General features: G+C 37.2%; 1 protein-coding gene across 11 annotated transcripts in view; it reads left to right on the plus strand.

Moving 5' to 3' along the window:
- LOC138933863 (dentin sialophosphoprotein) overlaps positions 1-27,840 on the plus strand; it is a 175,695-nt gene that overhangs the window by 24,824 nt on the left and 123,031 nt on the right. For 7 of the 11 annotated variants that reach the window (XR_011447048.1, XR_011447047.1, XM_070296971.1 and 4 more), the window contains exon 1: positions 21,285-21,685. The exons of 3 other annotated variants lie outside the window; for them this stretch is intronic. The gene's annotated coding sequence lies outside the window, so the exon portion shown is untranslated. Of the gene's footprint in view, positions 1-21,284; positions 21,686-27,840 lie in introns of those variants that run through there. One more of the 11 variants, XM_070296976.1, reaches the window with a different exon arrangement.

A 27,840-nucleotide genomic window follows, 5' to 3' on the forward strand; every position in this document is an offset into this window, starting at 1 on the left:
CGTCGCATTAAAAGCTATCTCGTACAAAAGTAATGCAATAAGCACAAATATTTGCGAATATTTGTCGGCGTCTTCTCCCTCAGGAAATTGCGATTTACGTGGTAAACGACACCGTACAATTTAACGAAATCGGATAATTTCGAAAATATCATTATTCACAGTCGATGTAATAATCTTTGGAGATTTGTCCGTTTCAATTGCGTATACAGCATTTATACATCCCACTGCATTTTGTCGCTGCAATTGAAAACATTGCGAGCTTCCGATTGCCTTAAGCTCGTGGTACGATCGGAGTAATAGAGTTCGGAATCATTTTATAGCGTAAAATACTTGACAACGCGCGACAAGGATGGCGTTTTAATTGAGAGCAAGCGGTTAACCATTTAACTATTGTCGTAAATGCTGCCACGTTGAAATTTATTAGGCAACTTAATCATCGGACTTGATATGTGTCTGCAATTTAAATTTATGACGTTTTAAAACGATATATATCGATCCTCTTGATTAGTATAAGGAGCTCAGATCGATCAGCGTGTAGGTATGTGTGCGTATGCGTTGACTAAGATTATAGAGATTCTTTTAAAATACCTATATTTAAATGATAAAATTACGAATTCTCACACAATTATTGTTATTTCCCTTTTTTTAAATTTTTTTTTTTTTTTTTACATGTGTTGTGAGTTTTATAATTAGACGTTTTGTTTACAAGATTTTAGTTGACGAAAATCGAGATTATACACGTATTATTCTTCGATAGAGAACGTTTTCCGTAGACTGTCGTAGACAGAATATTTTTCACACCCTTATCTCTGCCGTCATTTCTCTCCTGCCTCTGTTTTTGCGTATATTTACGCGTCGTGCATTCTCTTTGAGTAATATGGCGACACCCGCGTCGCATGGTACAAAAATATAGACAGACGTACGCGTAGAAATCCTGAGGCTGCATCTCGTCTCGACGTACAAGCGTAATATATTTCTCCTGAATACTTCTGTAAAATTCCATATGACTTAGCTATATATTACATTTGGCATTGCTTCGTCATCTTTAACAGACGGAACAACGCTATGCTCTCGAATTTTTATACTTATAAAAATTATTTCTTTAATATTAAATTATTAATATAAAAAAGGAAACTCTATTTTGATTTTTTAAATTAAATTTTTATCGCGCCCAAAGTAAAAGATTTAAACAAATTTGTCGAAATAGAAGATGACAGCAGTTTTTTTTCTCTCGGATAATCCGCAGGATAATGTGCGCTTTTACCTCACCGTACCTGTTTGATCTGTCTAGCGTTAATGGGTTCGGAGACGTGCGACTTTTCAAATATCTACTTTTTTTTTTCCCCCTTCTTCTTTATAATCTGTCCCGACAGCAAAGTCAACGTCGAATTCTCGTTGGAGGGATATAGATGGCGAGTAGGGAGAGAAACTCGTGACAAAGAACTGTAAAGCACGAAGCTCCGACTTGTGACCGAAGGGGGAAGAAGCTACTCCGGGAGTTTGCGAGGAAGCGGATACCGGGACGCGTACTAAAAGAATGACAGCTGTAACGACGAGGGATCACCCGTCACCCGCCATTTTCGCGTCGATCGCGATAAATATTTCGTTGCGCCGCATTCGTTAAAAGACGTTCGTGCTTTTGATCAGCCTTCAAATTCTGACGCAAACGAGACGATTACGCGATAAGAGAGAGAAAGAGAACGAGACGTGAAAAAAATTACAGTCACCTGACAGAATCGAATGAGCAATTCATCGCGTGTGCCTAATTCGTCCCAACGGAATTAGTAGGGTCGCACCCTATGATAAACACGCGGAGAAGACAGGATAAGGGTAATAACGGGCTATATCAACAATCAAGATTAATGTTATTTACCACGATACGAGGCATATATTCGAAATATAAGCGTCGTCGCGTCGGGGTTTGGTTAAAAATAATTCATCGTGATTTTAATCCGTTCCCCTTTCCCCCTCCTCCCCCGATAGAATTAGCACTGTTCCGCCCGAGGACACGGGTAGGACCGAGACGGAAAGGGGGTAGCTGCTAGACACCCCTCAAGTCTCGCCGATCTCTCGCCGCGTTCGCAACTCGTGGGATACAGCCGCAGGGTCTCTCGAAGCAGTCGGCGTAGGCGTTTGCACGGCCTATGCCGTCTTTAGGGCTGAGGTCGTGTCTCGGCGTGGAACGCGGCGGGGTGGACGGTGAGTGGGAGAGGAAGAGAGAAAGAGCGAGAACTAACAGTCGGGGCGAACACACCGTCGAATGGCGAAGGTTGGAGTCGGAGTCGAGTCGAGCCGGGTCGGTCGGTCGATATCCAAGGCTACGCGTCTTCAAGGCGACCCGCTGACGTATTATACGAACGAAATAACGCGGGCGACGCTTTTCGCAGGATCTGCATCTCCGGAAGAGAGCTACGCGAGATCGTCCGCATTAATCTGACGTGGATGTAAAATTTCAAATAATTTACGAAAAAATGTAAATAATTTTTCATAAATAACAATTCGACATCGAAAGCATGTATTATTTGATTAAATATCTTTTTTTATCGGAATCAATAATCGAGGATAATATTAGTTTGACAATGATGAATGATCCTGTTCTCCAGTCGTGATGCATGCCGCATTATTTGCGCGCGCACAAAGGAGGAGATCTTTATCGTTCCATTCTCCGTCTCGCGTTTCCCTCGTGTCCTCGGATACACGACAAAGACCCGGTTAAGGCGTAAGAATTTTCCGCGCGTTTCTCTAGACATCGCGCCCGGCTCACGAACTCGTTGACCCTGAAGACCTTGCCCTTGCGGCTACCAGACAAGGAATGATAACCAGAGCGGCTCGTAAATTCGTGAGATACCTCTTCCATAAAATCCCGTGATCAGTGCAACGGTGATATCGACTTGGCCGTTGAACGACACGAGATATTTTATACTTTGTATCGGCGCCAAACTCATAAAGATATTTACTTCTACAAACTTATTCTATATTTATATGATCTTTTGTATTTTATGCGATCTTAATTATATTTTTAATATATTTCGCTCATCTCTGTATTGGAATTATTCTCAAAAATGTATTGCACTTTTTCTTTTTATTTTTTTTTTCTTGGTAAACTAATAATCGTTATCGAAATTATCAATGAGAACTTTTCTTTAGCAACATAAAATTTCTTAATCTGCATATTATGTTGATCGACTTCTCTTCTGGGGATTGAAATACGGCGCAATACGCTTGGCATAATGCATACAATCGTTAACTACAATCGTTTAACGTGCCATTAAGTCACAGCGAAAACGGGAAACTCGTTTTCTAACTTTGATAGCGTCTAGTTTTGATTGTAAACATTTGCATGCGATCTGACTGTCGTACAGATCTTTCTTAACTCGTTTTCGGCCCTAAGTCCCGCACGACCTACGACCTCGAAGATCGAAATGTTCCCGACTCGTGTCATCGTGATCCCTACAGAGCTCGCTGTGTATGTAACAGCTTACAAATGGTGGCCTTGCCCCGGCATGTGGTGCTCATCATTGAGATATATGTCAATTCTAAGCTTTACCGCCGAGTTACAAACTTGCGTCGCAGCGAGATATACACGTATTAGTAAAAAATCGACGTATAAATAAATGTTGGATAAATTCCATCTTCTTGTTAAATGCATATTATTTTTACAATATATATATCGTTTTAATGATTTCCCACTCGTTTTTATGGCAACGTTGGAAATATCCTTTAAAAAAGTTGTTGTTTAGTTATTTTGCATGTGTGCGTGCACTATTTCACGCCGTAAAATTCAGTATTTTTACATTCTAATACAAACCAATAATTTTACCCTCTACCGTCCAGGATCTTACCTTGACGTTAAGCACTCGTAAATTTTATATCCACTTTAACGTTCCCGAGTCGTCGCGTAAAAGTGATAATGCGAAAAGCGATGACATGAGTCTTGATTATACACGCTAAGGAGAAATAATTCGCAAGATTGTATCTTCCTTTTTAATATTCCGCGTGGCTGAGATTTTCGATATTTTCCTCTCTTATTTAGCATTGTTAAAATAAAAATCAGCGACGCGTATTATTTAGAATTTACTTTTTATAGAGCATAAATAATTTTTGATATAAAATATATAATTGATTTCTCCCCCTCGAACGATATTTGCCGCGTAGAATTTGATACGCGGTGATTTAAATAATTGTCGCACTCGCGTAATTAAATCATGCTCGTTTCAAGCAGGGTCGATTTAACTGCGGTTTGAAATTTCTAGAATGTAGGCAATGCGTTTTCTGCGCGTATATATATATTATATACATAACGGGAAGGTAAAGTTTTAACAACATAGGCAGTAGAGCGACACGTGGATGTAACGAAATTTCTGTAACGATATTTCCCTTTTAAGTGAACGTAAAAGCCGCACGTCGAAACGGGCAGAATTTAGATTAGCTGAGAAAATTATAATCCCGTAATCTTGTAAATTAATTATACGGTCATCGCGATGCATAATATTTCGTGCCTATACTTTAATATACAGATTGTTTCGACAATATTTTCTAATTACATTTTCATCGGCGAAATCAAAGATATCTTGACAATAATTTTAACAAAGACTGATTTTATTCTTTTATATATATCTTTTATTTGTGACAAAATAGAAATGCTTTAGTATTGAAACACTCTGTATCGTTATCTCTCAAACATGAAATACAACTTTATATAACGCATAGAGTGTTTCAATAAAACTGTTTATTTTAGAAAGTTTAATCGCGTTAAGTCTTAAAAAGATACATACATTGCAATCATGTAATCTTATGTGTTTTTCTTTGTAAACTATATGGAATAAATAAAATATAATAAATTAAAATACGTGAACTATGTTTTTCTAAATGAGAATGATAATAATAATTTTGAAAACAAATCCACAAAATGTAAATGCTCTTTTGATTTGCGGCAAAAAAAAACTAACATATATCCGTTGATTATTTACACGCAAGCAGTGCGTTCATGTATGAAAAACTTCTTTTTTTTTTTCCACGCAGAAAATCCGGATTCGGTACAAACGATCAGCTTTGATCGAAATGCCAAAAGCTACAATCATAAAGCTCAACATTCCTATTTGTTTTATTATGGAATTTTTTGTTATAGAAGTTCTAAAAATCGATATAGCCTGCAGAAAAGACTTTTATCTCGAAATTACAAGCTAACTTGTATATCTTTTGAAAATCTTTCGAAAGATTTTATCGAAGATATTTTTCAACTTGTGAATTTAACTCTTGTCGCGTAGATATAATACAAGAAAATACAACTTTATTGAATCTTGTTTTATTAATTTGGAGAAAAAAATTATCGATGAAAGGAAAACAGAATGAGATAAAACAAATCATTAGTTTTGTACAAAAAACTTTTAATTATAATTCGCCATTTGTAGGACTAAACGAATGAAGGTGGATAAAGAATTTATTTAAAAACTTACGGCTTTTTGGTCGCGCACATACATCGGTTTGTCGTCGTATTCTCCTCATCTCGTATACTCTCGTATAAAAAACAGAAACGCTCAATGCGCTTGAAAAATCACCAAAGTATGCGAGCGCAGGTGCTCGAGCACAGAAGCTTCAGCGTCATTCAGCGTATGCCAAAGAATTTCTGCTGTTACGTATTTCTCGAAGGGAACGACCGGCATGAGGGGAGAAGATTATCCTCGTTACAGCTTTATATATACTGCGGTTGTCGCGTATCTTGGCATCTTCTTCGCATTCTTCTTCATTTATATCCACATACATTTTATAACACAAATACCGAGTCATCGTGTTTGATAAAGCGCGTTTGGTTCCCGTTGTATGAAAATTGCTAAAAGTATATCGCGTACTGAATACCGCGTAACGGAAAATATGGAAAATGTTGGGCAATCTATTTTACAAAATAAAAATTAATATAAATAATTTAATGCTATTCCATATTTTCAAATAAACGTATTTGTTTCGTTCTGAACGAAAAGATTTCAAACAGTTATTTGAACGAATCTATTTATCGCAATTTTACGCGTGTATTATTTTTCAGAAATACGATTATAAAAATATTGTTTCTATAAATTAACAAATTGATATTATTAGAGAAGACACACACGCATACGAAGCAATTACCCGAAATTGAATTGATTTTTGATTGTCGAGAAGCGAAAAAGATCAATATTAATAAAACCTCGAGTATCCCTGTGTGCATCTTATCATCCGTTAGATAATCTCATATACGTGTGCAAAGGAAATTGCTTGTGACGTCGTACCTGCATACCGCGATTTGATTCAACAGCGTTTTTACTTTATCCACTTTGTTTCGAATCAAAGAAGCATTCCCGACGAGAGAGGTTCAGGGTCTTGCTGACAAGGCGTCTTCTGCCGCGAATCTTCTTGCGTACCCCTTCGTCGGTTAATAACTTTTGATGTTTACGCTGCCCAGCCTCAATATCGTTACGGGAACAAATATTTACGGTCCCTCTCTCGTTTTATTTTCTGTCAATATTAATATTGTGACGATTTTACATTCGCTAACTTCAGCAGATCGAAATTTATTTTTCTCAAAGCGATTGTATGAAATCCATCTCTCGAAATATAAAAAAATTCGTCTTTCTTCCATAAATCCATTTATTTCGTACTATACAATTCAATTGCAATGTCTATTATAGGAGAGATAAATCTTTTTTTAATTTTTAATCAATTTTTTATATTGATAAAAAAAAACTTTATATACAATTTTAAGATCAACGCAATAAATTAAGATAGCCATCGGAAAATGATATGCAAAGTGTGTACTATTGCTTCTTGAACTGGCCTCTCTGAATGGCGGTGGGCTCGTAATTTCGCATTATGCAAGAATACGGGCATAAATTCCGATTACGCTCTATAACTTCCGGGAACGAGAATTTAATCGTTATCGATCGCGGCGCGTCCGCACAAAAAAAAAAAGAGGTGGCGGAGCGTTTTTATCCCGCGCCGTCGCTATATCGAACGCTCGTAAAAAAACGCAGACGTCGAAATCGTTCGTTCCGGAAGGTGAAAATAATAGACGCGATATGAAATATAAACGGGAGAGATCTTCGAAAGGGGTCTCTCCGAAAATGAAATACGCGGTTCGTCGAGCATGAAAGAAATAATTATGACGTGACTATCGCGGCACTTTGCCGATTGGACATACGCTGTCAACAGCCAAGAGCTCCTTTCATTGTTCGAATACCGTTAGAAACCGGTGATTCCCCTCGTCGACGATATTCCTCTCTCCTTCAGTATTCCAATTATTGTTTTTATTGCGCTTCCGGCAAATTTTGAAAGTCATCGGATAATGGCGGCGGACAGCGTTACGAAATGTTGCAGAGACGAAGAGAGGCACGATAAGACGATGTCGGGAGAAAGAATAGCCGTAGTATTAAATAAATGAAAAATTATACGTGGAATTTCGGATTATAAAAAAACCAACAAGCCATGAAAATACCCTCTATGTATGGCAGGTAATTAATTCACGTAGAAAATCTCAAATAAAGCCGAATAAGCATTAAATGGACTATTAGGATTAAAAGGAGGCAAAGATAATGGATCTCTTCCTTCACCGCTGTCTCGTGCAGTTGTGGCAATTTATAGCACAATAAGTGAGACGAAGGAAGGAGGATTCGCTTTTTGCATCGCGCTCGTCCGTGAAGAATCTAGAACGAATGAATCCGCGTTAGTTTGATACCATTTGCACATATTTGCTTATATGCCTCGAATGGTTACCAACGAAACGCATATGTCATTCGTGAAACACGAGCAATTTAATATAGTATATTTAATAAAATTAGAATCGAGATATCTTCAAGATGCATTTCCGTACAAATTACAAAGAAAATTGAGAATTTTCATTTTCGTAGCCTGACACATGTATGTAATTTAAGATGTCAATATATCTTTCGAGAGTCGTGAGAGACCCGTTTCTTTTTTCGTCAGGATATTTAAACTATGTCAAGATAAACGATATTTAGAATTATTATTTGCTTCCTAGTTTCAAGCGTTACCGTTAGTACTCTACTCCCATCGTGAATTACGGCGTGGGCAAATTCCGTTCGTTCGCCGCGCGTCACACGGCGCTGAAGAAGTACAGGGAGCCGCGGGGATTTACGTACGGTAGTTCTATTCAGTTTTTACCGAGGGAATTTGAATTACTCCCACAGCTCGTTAAGCGTTTCATTACGCCGCAGAAAGCCTGCTACGCGTGTCCTTTATACGACGTCCCTCCCGCCCTCCTTTTGCGCGCATTACTAGACTCTCCAAAGACAACCAGAAAAATCCTGGCTAAAGTTCGCTTAGACGCGAAAATACTCGGTTAGTCTCGCGCCGCGGAGACTCTTGTCTCCGCTCAAGAAACACGATGTTGAGTTAGGTCGGGTTGTAAGTACAGGCTGACTCAGAAGAAGTTTGTTGATCGAGATGAGATGCCGATCAAAGTTAAAAAGCAAAAATATATATATATATATTGTGTATATATAATATTTAATATAGAAAATATTTTTCACAGATGAACATGTGAAGTTCTTCTTTGTGTGTGTATGTGTGCGTGTTCTTTACTGCAATTAATTTTTCCAACTTCGAAAACATGTTGTCCCTGCACGTACAATTCCTATCATTGATGTTTTATAATTATCAATTAAGCGCTCAATTAAGTGCCTTTATATATATGAGAATTATATATAATATAATTCTCTTATATAATAATTTATCATCCAACTCGTGGAATTTTTTTCCTCCTTTCTATTTCTTCATTAAGTATGTATAAATATGAATTTTCCTTCCTGTATTATCGCGAAGAATAAGCGTGACGCAAAGCGGATTTACCCGAACACTTGAAAAATATCTCGGCGTTAATGAGAGCTTAATGAGGTACATACGAGCACAACGAAAGTTTCGATATAATGTTAAGTCAGATTCATTTTACGGCACTTGACGTATTTAAGATATAATGGGAGTCTCGGTATACTCGGCGTAAGATAACTCGCTTATATCTATAAGATTGAATTTCGCGCGCCTGTAAAACGTAAATTGCGTGAATCTTGATATAACATTTTAGCGCAGTATATACACGGCAAACTGGCTATTTATACCGTAACGAAGCGAATCGCGCTTAGCGCTCGCAATTTATCGTTCCTAGAGCTTTAAAAATACATCTCGCGCGAGGCGTTTTTCTCCGAGCTGCGATAAATTACGGTTCACGATAAGCCACGATCGACATTTTTCGATATATACATACATGTATTTCGCAAATTTTCAATTTTTCGAAGCATTTCTCTACTCTGAAATGTTCAATCTTGTTCCCTCGAGACGACAGATAGAGATTTATTCATAATTATAATTATAAAGTCGCAAATGAACGATACCATAAAGGACCGCGAATCCTATCCGGGATTAACGCGCTTTATTCGCGATCTCAAGTCTCGACGGTTATTATGGAATTACATTTTCCTGCTTCTGCGAGGTCGTCGACATTTTCAATGATTAAAAACATCCCATTAAAATCGATAACGCCGACAGACGCTTCTGTCTTTATTTAACAACGCCGCGCAGCAGCGATTTGCATACAATCGTAATCGCGCTACGCGTTCGAAATTTTGTTGTAATAAAAACCATCTCTCTTATGTTTGTTCTTCGGAGATAATTACGCAATGTTGTTACGTGCACTCACGCCGGCGAGTTTTTAAGACACCATAAACATTTGCGTAAAGTGTTGCCATAAAGTGTAACCATTCGTGGTGCGCGTATGAATAAGTAGAGACATTTTTGAGAGCCAGTTTGGCGCCGGAGACCGAACCGGATGGTCGACCACAATGAAAAATAATTTTTCCGCGATAAAAGCAACCATGTGTATCACCATGTATCAGAAACTTATGTCTCTTGAGGTACGTTGTAAAATTAAAGGAGAATGTAAAATATTAAAATATTAATATTATTAAATTATATTTTCAATAAACACACACACACACGCGCGCGCGCGCGCGCACTCATCGTGAAATTCGTGTACAAATTTTTCCGAACAATTCAAAGGCCATTGACATCCAACATTTAATATGATTCCACGGAAGTATGAATGTGCAAGCGTAGGATGTCACAGGATGTACTGCGACCGAGCAAACGATAGGCAACGTTGACTAACGTTGATTAACTTATTTGTCTCTCGTTATTTTTATCAATCTTATTTCGAAGTAAAACTCGTATATAATCACACTGCACCGGAATGCACGTCTCGTCGGGATGATATTAAATTTTTATACGAGCCTATTCTCTCTTTTTATTTCTCGATGATGAAGCTCGAACATGTTGCATGCGCATGTTTTTCCCGAAAAAAAGAACGTATGCATACGCGAAGAGATGTCCGAAGACTTTTTTGACACATAAAAGAAGGAGGATCCGAGCATAGAAATTTGTTCTTCGCGAATTTATGAAAGACGAGATCGACGGAGCACGGGATTTATGACGGAAAGGGCGTGCGTTTCGGCATATCCAAGGATCCGTGTAATAAATTCACTATGGGAAATTTATTTTCTCGCGGTGTGGCTGGAGAGATCGTTTCATTCAACGAACAAATTTCTTACAAATATCTATCGTGTATTTTGTAAGAATTTGTCCCGCGTTTTGTCACTGCTTTCTCCATTAATGACTCGCAGGATGATCTCGGGTCACGCGAATCCAATTGTGAGAAGATTCGTGAGAATCGAAAGAAACGAGAAAAAGAGATGCGTAGAATCAGAGTTTCTTATTTTTTATCGCCTAGTAAGCGAGATTTTCTTCTATCTCTTTTTTAATTGGGACGAGATATATATACGAGAGACGGAGGCGCGTGACGTTTCTGAATTGTATTTGTCAAATAGTCCAGAAATCTTTTTCGCCCTGGAAAAACGGGAAGCGCCCATCGGTATCTAAATATAGGATCGCATGCGTCTTCTCATCAAGGTCGGACTTTCTTGCTGTTTATTCGCCATCCACGTACAATAGAATACATTCGTGCCGACGTTGCGGCAACTTATCGGAGAACTCGAGTGGCTCTTAAATGCCTTTTGATATCATCTAAATCTAAGGCGATGAGTTTTATTCGATAGATTTTTATAGGAATATTATTGAGTATAATTTATGAAATATAATTTTTAAATACTATTCTCTCTTTTCGTTCAAACATTTGAGTATCTGCAGGATTTAGAATAATATCCATATTTTTACATGCATATTTTGCATACAAATATTGAAACAATCAAATTATAGATTCGAGTTTTATGATAGAATTGAATAACACGTTACCCCCCTCGAGAAACTTAATATATTTCTGCAGCGAGTTTTGCTGCAAAAAACAAAAGTACGCAGACTTTTTGTTCTTTCTGTCGAGTGTTGTTCCCATTCGGCACGTACGCGGTTCATGGCTTCGTGTCACGCTATAATCAGTGCCTTCTGAGTCACACACGTGCCTAAAGGGGAGTTACGCAACGATGAACTCGTTCGGTAACCTCGATCATGGCCAGACATCGCCATAATTTCAAGGTATGCCTGATATGATCGAGTATCTTGATGAAAAGTGTAAGAAGAGAGAGAGAGAGAGAGAGAGAGAGAGAGAGAGAGAGAGAGAGAGAGAGAGAGAGAGAGAGAGAGAGAGAGAAACATACATCGCTGATTAAGATAATACATTAAATTTATTAAATTTACTTTACGTTTATTACGGAATTTTTTTCTATTGTTTATACTATTTTATACTTGTTTTATATTGGTTTCTTTAAAAATCTTTTTACGTAAAGTATTGAATAAATATCGTGTGTTTCTTCAAGGTCTAAAGATTTATTTGACTTGATTGCTAAAGGATGGATAATATTAAGTACCTTGTTATCGATTCTCCAAAGTAAAGCAAAGATCAAACGATTTAATATCTCCAATGATAATATTGCGATAAAATCGATTCAATATTCATGTTTGATTTTAAACTTGTAACTCGAAATAAGTATATATTGTAATCAAGCTACCATTATTGTACTGACATTTGCACGGTATTGAAATGGAGGTCGCGCTCGTTTCGGCCAACCTTATTTCCTCGCATGGCAGTCTTCCGATCGGTCTTTTTTTTATAGAGAGAGAACGTGTTTTTCCATGAACATAATGTTCCGCTTTATAATGTCCATCGTCGATTTCCTTCGCCTCCTTTTCTTTAAGAAGGATACCGTTCGTACATTTTCGTGAAAAAAGATGAACCGCGAGATACTTTTAGCAGCCAAGCATGCGATTAACAAACATTATCGCATAATTTCATCAGCGTGTATAATTTGCACTAATTACTGTCATTGCACATGGATTTACGGTCAATCTCTTCCTTTTTATGCAACTAAATAACGGGAATAGAGCATGTAGCTACTGCTATCACTAGAGCTAATAAAAGTGCTTGAAACGTAGCTGGTCGATTTTATCTATGCATTTTAAGAACGCAGCTCGCGTTTGAGTTTTCGGGCAATTTGCACTTTTCGCACGTACTTTCTCTTTCCTCCCGTTATACAGGGCGGGGCATTTATATTGAGACACCTAAATATGTGAAAAATAAAGCAAGATAGAAAGAAATATTTCTCAGACAAAAGTTGTTCGGTTCTAAGGGGGTCATAAAATGGTGCCATTAGTTTGACTTTGGGTGGAGACGCTTCGGAGATTTCAACGTCAATCTTGTTTTTTTAAATGGAAACATCCCAATTTTTTTTACATAAATCGATTCCTTGCAATATTCTGCATAAAAAGTTATAGGGGTATGATGGCCAAAAGTTTAATAGTTTACGAGATATTTTATACTTTATTTTGTTACTTTACTTCGACATAATTTTACATAAACTATGAAATATCTCATAAAATTATTTATTTTGCCATAATGTTACCTTAATATTTTAAGCTCGAAAAATGAGAGACGTCGATTGGTGTAAAGAAAATAAAACAAGATTGACATTAAAATCTCCGAAGCGCCTCCACCCAAGGTCAAACTAATGGCACCATCTTATGATCCCCTTGAAATCGAACAACTTTTGTCCGAAACATTTCTTTCTATCTTGTTTTATTTTTTACATATTTAGGTATCACAATATAAATGCTCCACTCTGTATATCCCGGCGAATTAACCGTGCGTGCATTTAATTCTCCTTCTACGAGAAGATCGATTCTCCCAGGGAGATTCGTCGAATTTACTTCCAGATAGGTACCCATAATACAGCTCATGGAAGTCGAGAATAACTCGCCCCGGAAACTTTCGGCAAGCTCGAGTGCGACTAACTTTAATCGATCCGTCCCGCAAATCACACGGTAGCGATCTCGCTTTTCCTTTTTTGTCATTACTCTCATTCGCGATTAGGAACAGAATGCACCGGCTCCGTTTCGATTAGCAACAGATATCTGTCGCAAAACGGTAACTTTACTCGCATAAATCTACAATGTCTTATTGTCGGAAAAACGAAAGAGAGAGAGAGAGAGAGAGAGAGAGAGAAATTAATTTCGTTCGGTGACAAGTTGCGCTCGAGTTGTTTAGACGATGCTTCATAATTACACGTCACTGTCAAACGCAAGGGTCCCAGTTGTTTGTAATGGCTTGAATTCCATTGCTAGATTCTTCTCTTTTTCTCTCTCTTTCTCTCTCGGTTTCTATCTTGAAAGTAAAGGGCACTGTCCCCCGGTTACTTTTCGCATCGGAGTTTAAGCGTCTTGCGTAATCGTAGCCCGACAAAGCACCGGTCATATTAAACTCTCCGTAGACGAGATTACCTTTTCCTCGTGAGAAAAAAGAGGGGTGTCTTTATCTTTGAAAGTTTTATTAAGCAATTTTTCTCCCCTTCTTCAAAAATATCGCGACATGTCATACGTTCGCAGCTATGACAACTTATGGATGCATTACGAGAGAGCGGAGAATTATTTCGTAGAAAATTAATCATTACGCAATTATCGAGAATCTTTGGAAATAGACGTCTTATCGAATCGAAGCAATAGATTCGCGTTAGTCATCGTTGAGTTTTACGAGATGACGACGCGACCGCGCCGCGATGATGAATCATCGTCGCCGTTGGAACGCGAAAATTGTCAGCCTTCTTTCACGCGTTCCGCGCGATTCCGCGCACCAGCTTCGCCTAGAAGATGGACGGAGATTGCGGAAACGCGGATGCGCGCGACAAGCGATGAGGGGCTGATGACGCGACGGTTCATTTAGCAACCGAATATAAATGATGCGCGTTAAAGCGCACTCACTTTCTCTATCGGCGAGAGAGACTTTCACAGCCGCGTTGCCCAGGTCTAGACTCGCTTCAAAACTTAACTAATATCGTCGTTTAAAAGCCGGGAACCCACTCAACCTCCGGTGACCGTCGGTAAACCATGCACTTGCGGCTTGCGGTTTTGACTTACGGTTCGAAATTGTAGTCCTTTCGACTAAATGCTATGGAAAGCGAATTGTACGCACGAGTTACCAAGGAAGGAGAGGGTGGTTTAATAAAAAAAAGAAATACCGTTTCATGCGAGAAAACGATAAAAATGAATGTTCGTCGCAGAATCATTTTTTTTTTTTTACAGTTTAATTTTACCTTTAATTTTATGCCTTTAGTCGATTGATATTTGCTTTCTTTTACTTTTCAATTGTTTTCGTAATCAGTTGAATGTTGTTTTAATCGATTATATAACTTACAACGTGGATTAAAGAATTTTTGCAATGCAAAACACAACTTTTTCTGCTTTAGAAGAACGTCTTTTTTTTATTTTACGAATCCTTGTGCATAGAACATGTTATCGACATAGCGATTATTAATTCGTTTACCTATCGATGAGACTCTCGATCGCCGATCACAAATTTACGAATGCAGAATGCGAAAGAGAAGAGAGAGAGAGAGAGAGATAATTGAAAGAAGAAGCAGGACCTATGTATAAAGTCTGACTAAGATTTGAAACGAATGTGCCAACAATTTTTCACATTTTGCGCGAGTCACGTTGTGCAGCGACGTCGAAACAATCTAGCAGGAATGAGCTGAATTCTCGTTGTAATGAAAATGCGTTACATAAAAAAATATATATATATATTTGTTACTTTAATTTTTATTATTTTTGTGTGCGTTAAAATGCAGAAAATTTCTACAAAACGAGGAGATTATTTGGAAATAACGACGTCACCGACAATGCTCATTCGTTATTCGCGCAACTGTCATTTCTGTGAAATTTGCTAGAGGAAAAGATTTAATTATACTAGAAAATAAATGTTTGCGTAAAAAAAGCATAAATTATTATTTGAAAAATAATAATATTTGATCATTTATTATATTTTTATTCTCTATTTTCTTTTCTATCTTGCGAAAAAACGTCACAAAATATTAATGAAGCGAAAAACGATATCGGCAAGGGGTTGAAGGAATTTTCATTCATTATCTGTATGTAAGATATAATTATATCATAAGATAAGTGAATCATTAACGAGAGTGCTGAAAAACTTTAGCCGCAATTAAATCCTTCGTCATTTATATTTTTCATACCTCATCATACGATCATCTTCTCGTTTTAAAGTTCATCTCGAGAAAAAAAAATTTTTCTTCTAAAATTCGGTATTGCTTTGTCAGAAGTTATCGTTGTATTGAATTTTCACAATTCGTAGTTCATGTCGCGAATGCTATGCGGGAATCACACATTGTATCCTGAAACAAAGTGAGTGGAGCGTGATTACTTAACGCAAACTTGGCGCTTTGTTTTAGTCCAAACAAAGTAATCGCGGATGTAGAATGTTTAAAGTGCCGATAATGCACCTGGGAATGGAAATGCGAAAGCGAGGCAAATGGATGTGATGCCTCATAACGCAAATATATCCGGCGTAAAGTAAATAAGACATCGCCCCCTTAGAAATTAAACTCGCGCCGTGCTCTGAAACGTTCGCAAATTTAACTTTGTCGAGCGCGATCTCGTACTCTGTTGAGAGATCTCGTACTCTTTCAGATAATCTCTTGTTATTCTCGTTACAGAAATCCGAATATCGCTTTTCGACGCTTCCTAATATCTTCGTATATCGCGCCGATCGTTAATTGCGACACGATGAACGTAAATGTGTTCATTCACGAATACGTATCGTTCGTGAATAATACGTGTCGAACGATTCCCATGCTTTTTAAGCATTCCAGTAGACTGGAATTTTTCGCGCGTGGCGTGTCGCTGTACTCTAATTACACCGACTTAGCAGCACCGACGAGAGATAAAAAAAAGGGTCGACTTTGATGATGAAATGAATTTACGGTGTACGCGTGCGACACAATGCGTTCGCTTTTTTCTTTCTTTCTCTTTTTTTTTTTGCACCTTTCTATTTGCTAACGCGACGCGCTCCTTTGAACCGTCGTCCAATAGCGAGAATTCACGACGAGTTTTCCATCGTGGTGTTCTCCAATGATGGAGAATTTTCTTATTCAAGATGTGAGATTACCGATTGCGACGGACAAAGTTAATCGTTAAGAAACGCATTGGAGAGTATTTTTTTAAATATTCGTTAATTAGTTTATTAATTAGCGGCGTTAAATATTTTTGCAATTAATCCTCAAATTAAAATTCTGTTAGAATTGAAATTAAATAAAGAATAATTTGTTTTTATATTCCAAAACTTTGAAATTATGAATTTTTCGTTTTTCAAATAGATATCAATTTTCTTGCTTGTAATGTCAATAATTTTAAAATATTAATATTTAAAAAATCGAGCGTTTTTAAGATCGTGTATAGAGTGTCGTTTTGATGAACACAGTGTGCATCCATATCCTCCAAAATAATAAAACGTTTTATCCGTTTCGGATACGATTGCATCCTTCGCTTTTTTTTTTTTCGATTGACGATATTTTGAACCGTCTTTCGATAAAACGATTAATCCAGAAATCGATCGTCGTCTTTATTAGATCAAGCTCCGTATATCATACCGCAAGAATTCGTGAAAGTATGCGTCTTTTAACAAAAAGTACCGAAACAAAAATTGTAGAGAATTAAATTCTTTTTCAAATGAAAAGAACCGTCAATAGCCGAAAAAACACTTTTTGGTTCATTTGAAATTGTTTATTAACTGATCTATTTCAAAACCTATGGAGCGAACTACAATAATTTTGAATCTCATTTGAAGGATAATTTAATAGCGAATAAAAAAAATCCTATAAACATGGATCGAAAAATGCTTTCTTAAAAAGTTAGCGCCCGAAAACCTCTGAAATCACGGTTATTTTTTACATTTTTAGAAAATACTAAAACAGCACAGGCACGCGCTGCGCGCGCGCTTTTATTTGCGGACATTTTCCAATTTTTTAAATTCTTCTTTTCTAACTTTAACTCTTTCTTTTCACAAATTGTCAAAATTCGCATGATTTGACAGTTGCAAATAATACGAATGAAGCAAGTCGCAAAGAGGCTTCAACGCTTCGATATATTCGAGTTCGAGGTTTCATGCCTTTTTTAGAAAGGGATACGATATGCAAATATTTCGACAAACGGCTGCGAGAAGAATACGCGAATAATGGCACCAATGAACAATTACGCTCGATCACTCTAGACCGTTATTACGATAGTAGAAGCTTTCTATCCGCGGATACCTTGTTAGTGAAATGTTGCGATAACGCACGCTAATTGACGCCGCGGTTATAGAGTATTGTTGGATAATTCAATTTCTTTGCTATAATACGAGAAATATCGGTTAAAACTATACTTTTGGAATGCTAACTAATTTGAGTGAGCGCGATAAAATAACCGGTAAATGATGACATTAGTTTTAAAAAAGATTTGCCTTAATTCCTATATGTTTTTATTTGAAAACATAATTAAATTATATATTTTTTATATTGTCTTGTAAAAAAATAAATATGAATTTTTGTCATTCTCTTCGATGATTTTATTCGAGAATAACGATTATCGAATATCGAATTGCCGAGTTCGCATTTCACATATAAGACAGCTCTTAAGTCTTTCGTTCTTGTATATACAATGAAGGAAAAAAGATGGAGAAAACGTCTCGCGATTAGTTCGGTTCGTCTGTAAGTCCTATGAATTCCAATCGCGGGATAACGAGACAGTAGCGATTTATCATCTCTCGACTACATTGATCTCTCTTGACTTCTATCGCTGTACCAGCAACATGAGAAGAGGCATGAATTCTTTTAACATTCTTCAGTCTTTAATTGCTTCCGTTTTCTTGCCAATTACTCTTTTCGCTTATCTTTCCGCTTTACATAGAGTTTACATTCAGTTTTCCCATCAGCTCGTTAAAAAAAGGAATCGTTAATTATACTCTCATCGTATTACAATGGTTTCTTGTGTAAAAAAAATATTATTATTTATACCGTTAAAAATAATATTTCAAAAATTGCAATACACAATATATACGCATCAAAGCAACATTAAATGTCATAATAATATTCTTGCAGAAATTGAAATACATGTAATAATAAAAGCCATCATCATTATTACTGTCGAGTTTATTATTAATTCTCGTAACAAAATAAAATGATTCTCGTAAACATGTAAAAGCGCCGATGTAATGTATATTTGTAATTATTAGCGTAATTAAACACAACGCTTTGCGTATGATGCTCTAAACCCTAAGCATGCAAGATTTAATATCCGTCGTCCTCTTTTTCTCTCTCCCTTTCTTTTTCTTCATACTTTATGCAAGATATGACACATGATCGAGATACAAGAACGAAATTTCACGTAACATGTAGCAAAGTGCAATGTCATATCTGGCAGCATCGCGCATTCGGGAAATTCGGTATCGGAAAAAGCGTCGCGTGCTCGCGGAATTTTGTCGCGAACATTACAGAACGCAGATACGTTCTTTTAGTCACGTTCGACGCTCGATATTTTGTAAATAAAATCGACTAAAAATTCGAAACACTTATTCCCTTAAACTGAATCAGTGTATTTACTGATTTTCAATGAGAACATTCACTTTATAGTCTTTCGTTTTATATTCCATTGTGATTATGACACTAATTGTAAAATTTTATTAAAAAATTAATAATAATCGTACAATATAATATTTGCAACATGTTTGCAACTTTTTTTTATTTATTTTGTTGAGTTGTTTGTTTTTAGAAAGAAATTCTCACTTATATGTGCATACATATCTCAAATGAAAAAATACTATAATCAGTGTATTCGAACTTATATACCATACATAAAATTGGAAATTAATCTCGAAATCTTTGGCCGGAGAATGTAAGAACGGCGGATATAATTCGCGCACGAATGAAAACGCCGTAATTTCGCCGTTCGCGAAAAACGGAGCGGCCACGTGTTCCTGCACAATAATTCCGCGACGCGCACGCGAAATGTCACGCACGCACATATGGCTCGGTGTGATCCGGTCATCAAAACGCAATCGTAAAACCCGCCTCGAATTTCGGTGTCGCATCGATTTTCCTCCGCATCGAGAATTGTCGTCTAAAGGCAGGAAACGAACAGCGGTTCCGCTCCGAATACGGGGCAGTTAAATTATTCGTTTGCGAGATAGAAACAAGAAGAGAAAGAGAGAGATAGAGGGAACAGGATACGTATGCACGCATCCCGGGATCCTGTTTGAGGATAAATCGATATTGGCGCACATTGTGCGAAGATGAGTGTCGCCGGATTGTCACGACCCTCTCGATCGCACACATAATTGCTCTTCCTCATTTAACGCGGAAATTAACGCCTCGATGTGTATTCAACAAGTGACGAATATTATTGAAGCGAACAGTGTGCTAATAATTTAAATTAATAACTTTATAAACGTTAATATTATTGTACATTGGGGAAGGGAGGCAATAATATATCCTCTCAAAATTATAGATTGTCAAACTTTTTAAAATTTAATTTTGTACAACTTGAGAGAGTTAAATTTATCATTAAAAAATTATTATTATTAATTACAAGGAAATCTCTCATCAATTTAAATAACTCAAAAAATATTATGTGATCTACAAGAATAAGACTTTCGACTCGATCAAAATAATTTATTTATCGAGTACAATGTACATGTACATATGTCGATTACAGTTAATAAATTCTTATAGACTTAAATATGAAATTCTCTTTTATGCGCCTAATATAGGAGAGAGATCAAGATATTCAACAGAATCGTTATATTAAAAATAAAAGCGCATTGCCTTTTCTTATGAAGTTACACATCTATCAAGATTTGCAAGACTTTTTTGCCTTCAAGTCCTGTTCTAGCAATTTCCTTTCGGCTAATGCTCACGGTTTTGCTTAGTTTTCCTACACCATCGTCCGTAGCTTCTTGCACCTTGCCGTTACTTGCGTATTATATTAGGCGTAATTATTTTATTGAGTTTCGACAAGTTTGAGAGCCGCAACCTCGTAGTTAACACTTTAATCGTTGTGCTGCTTTGTTCGCAAAATTGATCTCTACCACATAATAAATTATCGCATTGCAATTAAGACGTCACGAAAGTTATGATGATACAAATTTATTATTAGTAATGAATATCGTGAAAAATTAATGAATGTAGAACAGAGGAATAAACTTTTAGATTATTGATTTTGAATTTCGAAGATTATGCGATGTATTATTTGTTCTGTTTAAATATTATTTTAAAATAGTTGCATAAAGAATAAATGGAATAATCAAGTCTCTTGCCAATCACGTGTGAAAATTCCTGCGTTCTTCCTTTTTTTTCTCTAATATTAATCATGATTCATCCGTATTTAAAATTTAATACAGTAAAAATTTTGTAGGATATACATTTGTATATATTGTATATATTTATATATACATCAAGTATATTTATATAAATATTTATACATGATTTAAAAATATTGTTATATATATATATATATATTAAATCATTAATCAATAAATAAATAAGACTAAGTAGTAATCTATATATGATGTGTGTACGTGCGCACAGTTTAAAAATATAAACTATAATATCTTATAAATAATATAAATTTTAAATATAAAATTATTAAATATTTTAAAATATTTAAAATATTTAAATATTATTTTAATTAAATTTTAAATATTACTTTACTTCTCTCTAAAATATTTAGGCGCGATCAATGTAGCTAGTTCGGCTAGTCATGTATTAAAGAACCGAATACTGAATAAGGAACGAACCTGAAAACATAACGATACATAAAAAGAGAGATAGCATATGCAAATACAATATAAATACGATGATACAAACGAGTGAAGGGCGTCGAGTAGAAGCGCCCAGTCTCGATTGAGCGTCACTGAAGTCTCGCCGGCTACCCCCACTCCTACTCCAGCGTCGGCCGCCTGGCGCGTCTCGCGTCTCGCTACCAGTCGGTGGCGGGCGCTCGTACTGTACGTATCGCGTCGCGTTCGGGGTAGCGTTACTATCCCTTTCTCTCTCCCCTCGGCCTTTGTATTCGCTTCGTATTCGCGTAGTCGTATCGACGCTCGACGACAGTGTGATCTCGCGACGCCCGTCGACGCGTCGCGTCGGCACGTGTCGGCGTCGTCGAAAGTATCCAAGAAGGACGATTCGAATCGCGTTTCGATCGCGCGTTCTCGTTCTCGGTGCGTTTGTTTTGACATGTGTGTAAGCTGCCATATTGGATTACCGCATCGCTGCCGCCGCTGCTGCTGTCATCGTCGTCGTCGTCGTCATCATCATCATCATCATCGTTGCTCCGAAACATTCAGGCGTTAGACGCGACTTTCGCGCTAAAAAAGGTAAGCCGACTAGAAGAAGGAGGAGGAAGCGGAGGAGGAGGAGGAGGAGGAGGAGATACGCGACGAGCGTCGGCGACGACGAGGACGCGAGGCGTCGTCCTCGTTCGTTGCGCGTGCACGAAAGTACTACTACGGCGTACTTTCGGACCCGCTCGATAACCAGCGTCGTCGCCGACGCGCGAGGGAACGCGTTTAACGCTGAAAAAAAAAAAAAAGGACGTCGAAGCGCGACGTTTATACGAAAAGAAATCGCGCGCTTCCGACGCGGCGACGAAACAAGAGACGAAGCCGCGAGCGAAATTCTTCGATCGCGTGACGCGCGAAATGGCGCAGCGCGTCTCCGTTTCGCCGCTCGCTTCACGCAAGTCGACATATTCGGCGAACTCTCGTTATCGATTTTCGCTTCACTCTCGGCATCGAGCGCGATCGAATTCAATTTCGACGCGATTCCGAAACACGAGTATCTCGTGAAAGTTTGCAGTCGGAGCTTACGTCAGTTTATACATAAGTCTATTCGGTGATGTCATTTCTCGAAATAAAGAGCAATTAATTTTAACGTCAAGTTTATACGAAGGTAATACGGGAATGTTGAAACTTGGAAGACGCGATTTCCATTATCGAACTCCATTATCGGACGTGGCTTGCTTTCTAAACTAACCGAACGCAGAAGAATCGCGCGCTGCCAGCGATTGTTCCAATATTATTTTCCTCGCAGACGCTGTAAAATTGCACCGAACAAGTTTGCTCGCGACGTGCGACGTTTTAGACGTTATATATATATATATATAGTCTCCTTCGTTTACGACCAGAGCTTTAGTACGAAGCCAATATCGTACGCTCTCCGATATGCATCTCGAAATGTAAACGCCACTCTTTACGCGTTGTTTTATATAACTGCTTCTATATTTACAGGAAAATATAATATATCACACATTTATGTGGCACACAGATTATCGTAATTTTATGTCACGTTTGAAATTTTGCACATATATATATACACACACACACATGCGCGGTTAATAAAAAAAATTTAAAAGCTTATACTATAACAAATATTTGAAAAATGTTAGCATTCTCTCTCTTAAATATGACAAATAATAAAATACAGTATTTTCATTGTAGATTTGGAACAAAATTATTTTAGATACGAATGAAATGATTGGATAATAATTTAAGGAATTTTGCAAATTTCTTTCGCTTTCACTCGATAAAAATATCATTGATTTTTGCATTCTGGTGAATAGTGGAGTTTAATTTTGACAGTTTGGTGTATCGAAAAAGGTAATATCGGGCGAAATGCGTCGAAATTCAATTCAATCGGAAAACATAGTTATTTTCGATGATTACGAACCGAGAGAGAGAGAGAGAGAGAGAGAGAGAGAGTGAAAAGTGAACGTTCCTTCTTCCGCGGCAGCGACTAGTTTCTCGCCGGGATTGGTTTTGATACAATCCGCGGCAAGCTCGCAGTTTCGTATTACATAACGCAATCATCTCGGTGATCCGTAATGACGACGTGAAACACACCTTTCGCTCGGATATGAGCCGCTGCCGTGCCGTCACGTACGGCGGATGCAACGCGATGACGTAGGAGGGGGACGAAGAGTGCGTGATATCATTTGCGAAGGTGCTCGTAAATAAATTTTGTTTTCGCTCTATATACGTCATTCGTCCGCGTCTACGTCGAATACCGCGGCTAACGATAAATCCAGGACATCGTAATTCCTGATCGTAAAACGTCACCCATGGTTGTTTTGCGCACGATCGAGTCGAAAAAATTAAACGTAAAATAAACAATATAATTATTTCATTAATACATATCTGTAATATATATATATATATATATATATATATAATTTATTATATATTATACACTTTATACGCGTTTAACAATAAACTTAAATGTAAAAATTTTGAGACTCCGTTTCTCTTCGTCTCGCTTTTCTCACGAGCCTTCGTGCGCGACCCGATCCCTCCAATTTAACGGTACACGTTATTCCGCGAACAGAAGGACATCGCGGTGAACAGCGCGAACAAGAACGAAAGAACACGGTTTTTCTCGCCGCGGAGTTCCGCGCGCAGACAATATTTTTTTTACCCCAAGCTTGCGCAACGTGAAAAGAGAAATAAAGGGGATCGTAAACGAACAGGTTACGGTCGTGGCTTAAAATTAGACTCGGTGAACACAACAAGACGGTCGCGCGCGCCGCGCTCGATACATCCGCGACTCGTGGCTCGCGTATACGCGTACTTATTCGTGTTCCTTTTCTCTCCGGTTACTCGGTTTCGCCGCGGGAACAAAGGAAAGCAACGAGTCTGAAAGTAAGACGGAGAGGAGGAGCAAGGATGAAAGAGAGAGAGAGAGAGAGAGAGAGAGGAAGGATGTGTATGTACGTTCATTTCGTGCGTGACGAAAGAGCGCGGAAGGGACGCAGATTTTTACCCGGATTTTTTATGTACGCGCCGCTCGCGCATGTAATCCTGTAATCAAAATCGTTGATAAAAGATTTCGGTGTTGACACGTGCGTCTCCGCTCGGAAGCGAGAAATGCAGTCGTTGATGCGAGATATACGGCTGCGACTGAGAATTGAATTATTAGTATTTGTCGCGGAGATATTAACGTTGTTTTGATTAGATTGAATTATAGTAAAGGTACATGTACGAGATAAGAATATGTAATTTCTTTAATATTATTTAATATTATAATAATAAATATTAATTTAGTAATATTAATGTATAAATACATTTTTTTATAATAAATTTATTTTTTGCTTTATTTAAATTTTTTTTTTTTTTTTTTTTTTTATTAAATTTATTTAAGAATTATATTGCTTCTCATATAAGATTCATATTTGATTTATATTAGAGTTTCTATCTAGATTAATTTTCGTAACTTTAAAAAAAGGAATCGTGTGGAGAAAAAAAACCGCGGAACAAGTTTATTTCTTTTCGTATTAAAAAAAAATGGTATTTTTTTCAACTATGTTATGAAATTAGTTAATTAATGAAAGAGGACTAGAATAAAAATTTAAGTGGCAAATAATTAGATAAAAATTCAATGAGAAAAATAGGATTTGCTACGGAAGGAACAAGCCAAGTTGCCAACTGTGTAGCGTCCCTTTACAGTTCCATGAAACTCCCACAAAAGTCACAGATGGAGGCAACTTACAGCCAGAAAGATACGGAAGTATCCCATATTATCCTCTATCCTATTATACTCAATTCTCCCCTATCCCTAAATCCGCAGCTGCTGAACTCGAAATAATTTTATAGGAATGTGACATAAATCTCTCGCGAAGGGTGATTATAATTAATGAATATTTTATATAACATGTATTATATCCCTATTTTTTGTATAATCCAGTAACGTATGCGTTAAAAATGCATACGAGACGAAGATCGATCGGTGTAATTTTTTTAATACACGAGCTTCGTCATATATCCGTTGAATCGTCTCTTTTCATCGTTCAAGACATTCTACATTATTTCAGTCGTGAAAGAGAAGAAGTAGAATTAATTTAAAAAGGAAGAAAGAGATAATACTTTGGATATATTTTCGTATGTTTCTCGAGCGTTGCGCAAACGTCGTCCACGCGTGTAACACTCTCTTACAAAAGAAACGCGTAAAAAAAAAAAAAAAAAAAACATTGAACGTGACCCGATTCTCTCGGGTTATTCATAGCGTTGCACACGTCCGCAAGAGTTTGAGCGTGGCGCAGCGTGTAAAGACGCGCCGCATTATTTGTGCGTGTGTCTGGCCGAGTAGCGGATCGAGGGTGACGTAAGTGCGTAAGAGAGCGATCCGAAAGAGTTTAATTCGTCGTCAAAACGATACGCCTCGCCTGCGCCACGTCCGAGACCCCGTAATTTTATAGCCCATCGGACTGTAAAAGATAATTGGATCCTAGCTTAACTATTGACCCGCACTGCTCAACCAAGACGACAAAAGAATCATCCGAATTTATGTCGGAATTTAATGCTATCGCCCAAGTCACATATTTGATTTAATTAATTCAGTTTGTAAAGCAAAACTGATTAATTGAAAATACTGGAAACTTCAAAATTCTTTCGATTCTAATAAAATTTCTCTATCTCTCTTCCTCTTTCTTTCACGCGTTAATGAGAAAGATTAAGGATTAATTTTGTTTCACTTCAAATCGCAAGCTTTGTGAGTTTCTGTACAAATTCACGGTGAGATACTGAATACTCTGCTTGGGGTTTCATCTTAATTAACTGTCCTAAATTCGCGCGCGTGAAGAAGGGGAAAAAAGAATCTGTCAAAGGAGCGTTTATCAGATTAGAGGCTCGTCTTTGTCTCGCCGCGCTTTTCAATAGGATTTAATTAATTTTTTTTTTTAATCCGTTCGCCATCGCTCAAATCGACTAATTAGCCGATTGGGTAAAATCGATCTTTCGTACGATAAATTTTCCAAAAGCAGACTATATTCTATTTCGATCGTAGTAAAAATCGGTGTGAAAATAATAGAAGAAAAAACAAATTTAAGCGTTTTTAATAATTGTCAATAAGAATCAATAATAATAATAATAATAATTAATTTACATACATTTTTTGAATCAAATGATATTTGGCGCGAGGGGTTCTCTATTTAATTACACTCAAACATATCTCCAAGTGAGATAAAAAGGATAATGTTTATCTATCAGCCATTTAATCGGCACTTGATTGAGAAATCGATTTTTTGTTGGGTGAAATCTTAGAAGAATAAACCGAATCCCGGTTTTTGGTCGCGCGCGGGAAGAAATGTGACCGGCAGCGTTCTTGCCGCTTTGCGAGAAATTTCCATGCAAATGTTTCGTGATCGATATCCTCCACCGATGCCGATCACGCGGCATCTTCCTCCCTCAATCCTTCTCATCATTTTTCTTCGTGGGTTTCTCCGGCGACGGTGTTTACCCCCTCGAGATACGGCGAGAACGTTTCGCGTCGCGCGGCGCGGGATGCAAATTTCCGTATCAACAATTTAAAGCCGTCTACTCGTTTAATTAAGGATTTCGGAGTTTCTACAGTTGCCGTAGAAACCTCGATTTATTCTCTCGTAGAAATAAATCGTGCGGCGAAATTGTTTTAACAGTAAGCGATAACGATGTCCTATAGGATCTCTTAAGGAAATTATTATCTGGACTTTTATATGAAATTTCTGAAAATCTGATTTAGTATCAAGTGGCTCCAAGTGGAAATAATTGGAAAGCTTTAATATTACTAATTATTTTATTATTCGATATAAATATCTGAAGTTTCATCTCGCATCAAGTTTCGCCAATTATTATGACATTTCGATTTCACTCGAAATATATGTATGACTCTGAGGGGATTATATTGCATCGAGGAAAAATATACAGAAATATCACGAAAATCTCGAAAATTTGTTTCTTAGATTCTCATATGTAGGAATATACGTCAAAACTTCGGGAAACTTAATATAGTCATTGGATTTTCCAAATAGTTGAAAGTCGATACACCATAAATGTCAATGGGGCGCAATAAAATAGTTCGCAAAACAATATACCGTCACGTCGGTTCTAAAATCCATGTTTTTAAACAAATAATTTTTCAGAAAAAAGACAAACATTTTATAGAGCAGATTTTTACAACGATAAAAATAACGTTGTTTCATAAACCAGTTTTTTTCAAACGATTAAGACAACATTGGTTTGTCTAGCTTTGTGACTTGTTCCGCGTTAAAATAATACTCTTTCATATAACAGTTTTAAATGGTTATATGTATAGGGTTTTTCTGCATATATAATCGCTCTTCTCTTACGCACGAGACATCCGATATGACGCAAGCAAGGTAAATGCGTATTACACGTCATTGATTTTTCTCGCTCCTGTCATTATTATACGCCGTTGAATCCCCGTCTATTGTACGCAATATGACAATGTCTTACCACACCCATTGCGTTTCATGCGTGTATGGAATTTAATTGTTTCGTAGACGTAGCACGCGCTTGACTAATATTTGCTCGATTGTCGCACATTGATCAGTGTCTCGATCTTTGGAAATGTTTCTAAAATTTATGCTATTATGTTAAATTTTCTATTTACACTCAATATCATTTATTTACCGTTACGCAACAATACGATTAGTTTTATATCAATTACATATTTCTATTTTCCATATTCTATCTCTTTTTCT

This window comes from Polyergus mexicanus, unplaced genomic scaffold (assembly GCF_030449975.1).
Source record: "Polyergus mexicanus isolate NDT 795.1 unplaced genomic scaffold, iyPolMexi1.0 SCAF_6, whole genome shotgun sequence".
NCBI lineage: Eukaryota > Metazoa > Arthropoda > Insecta > Hymenoptera > Formicidae > Polyergus > Polyergus mexicanus.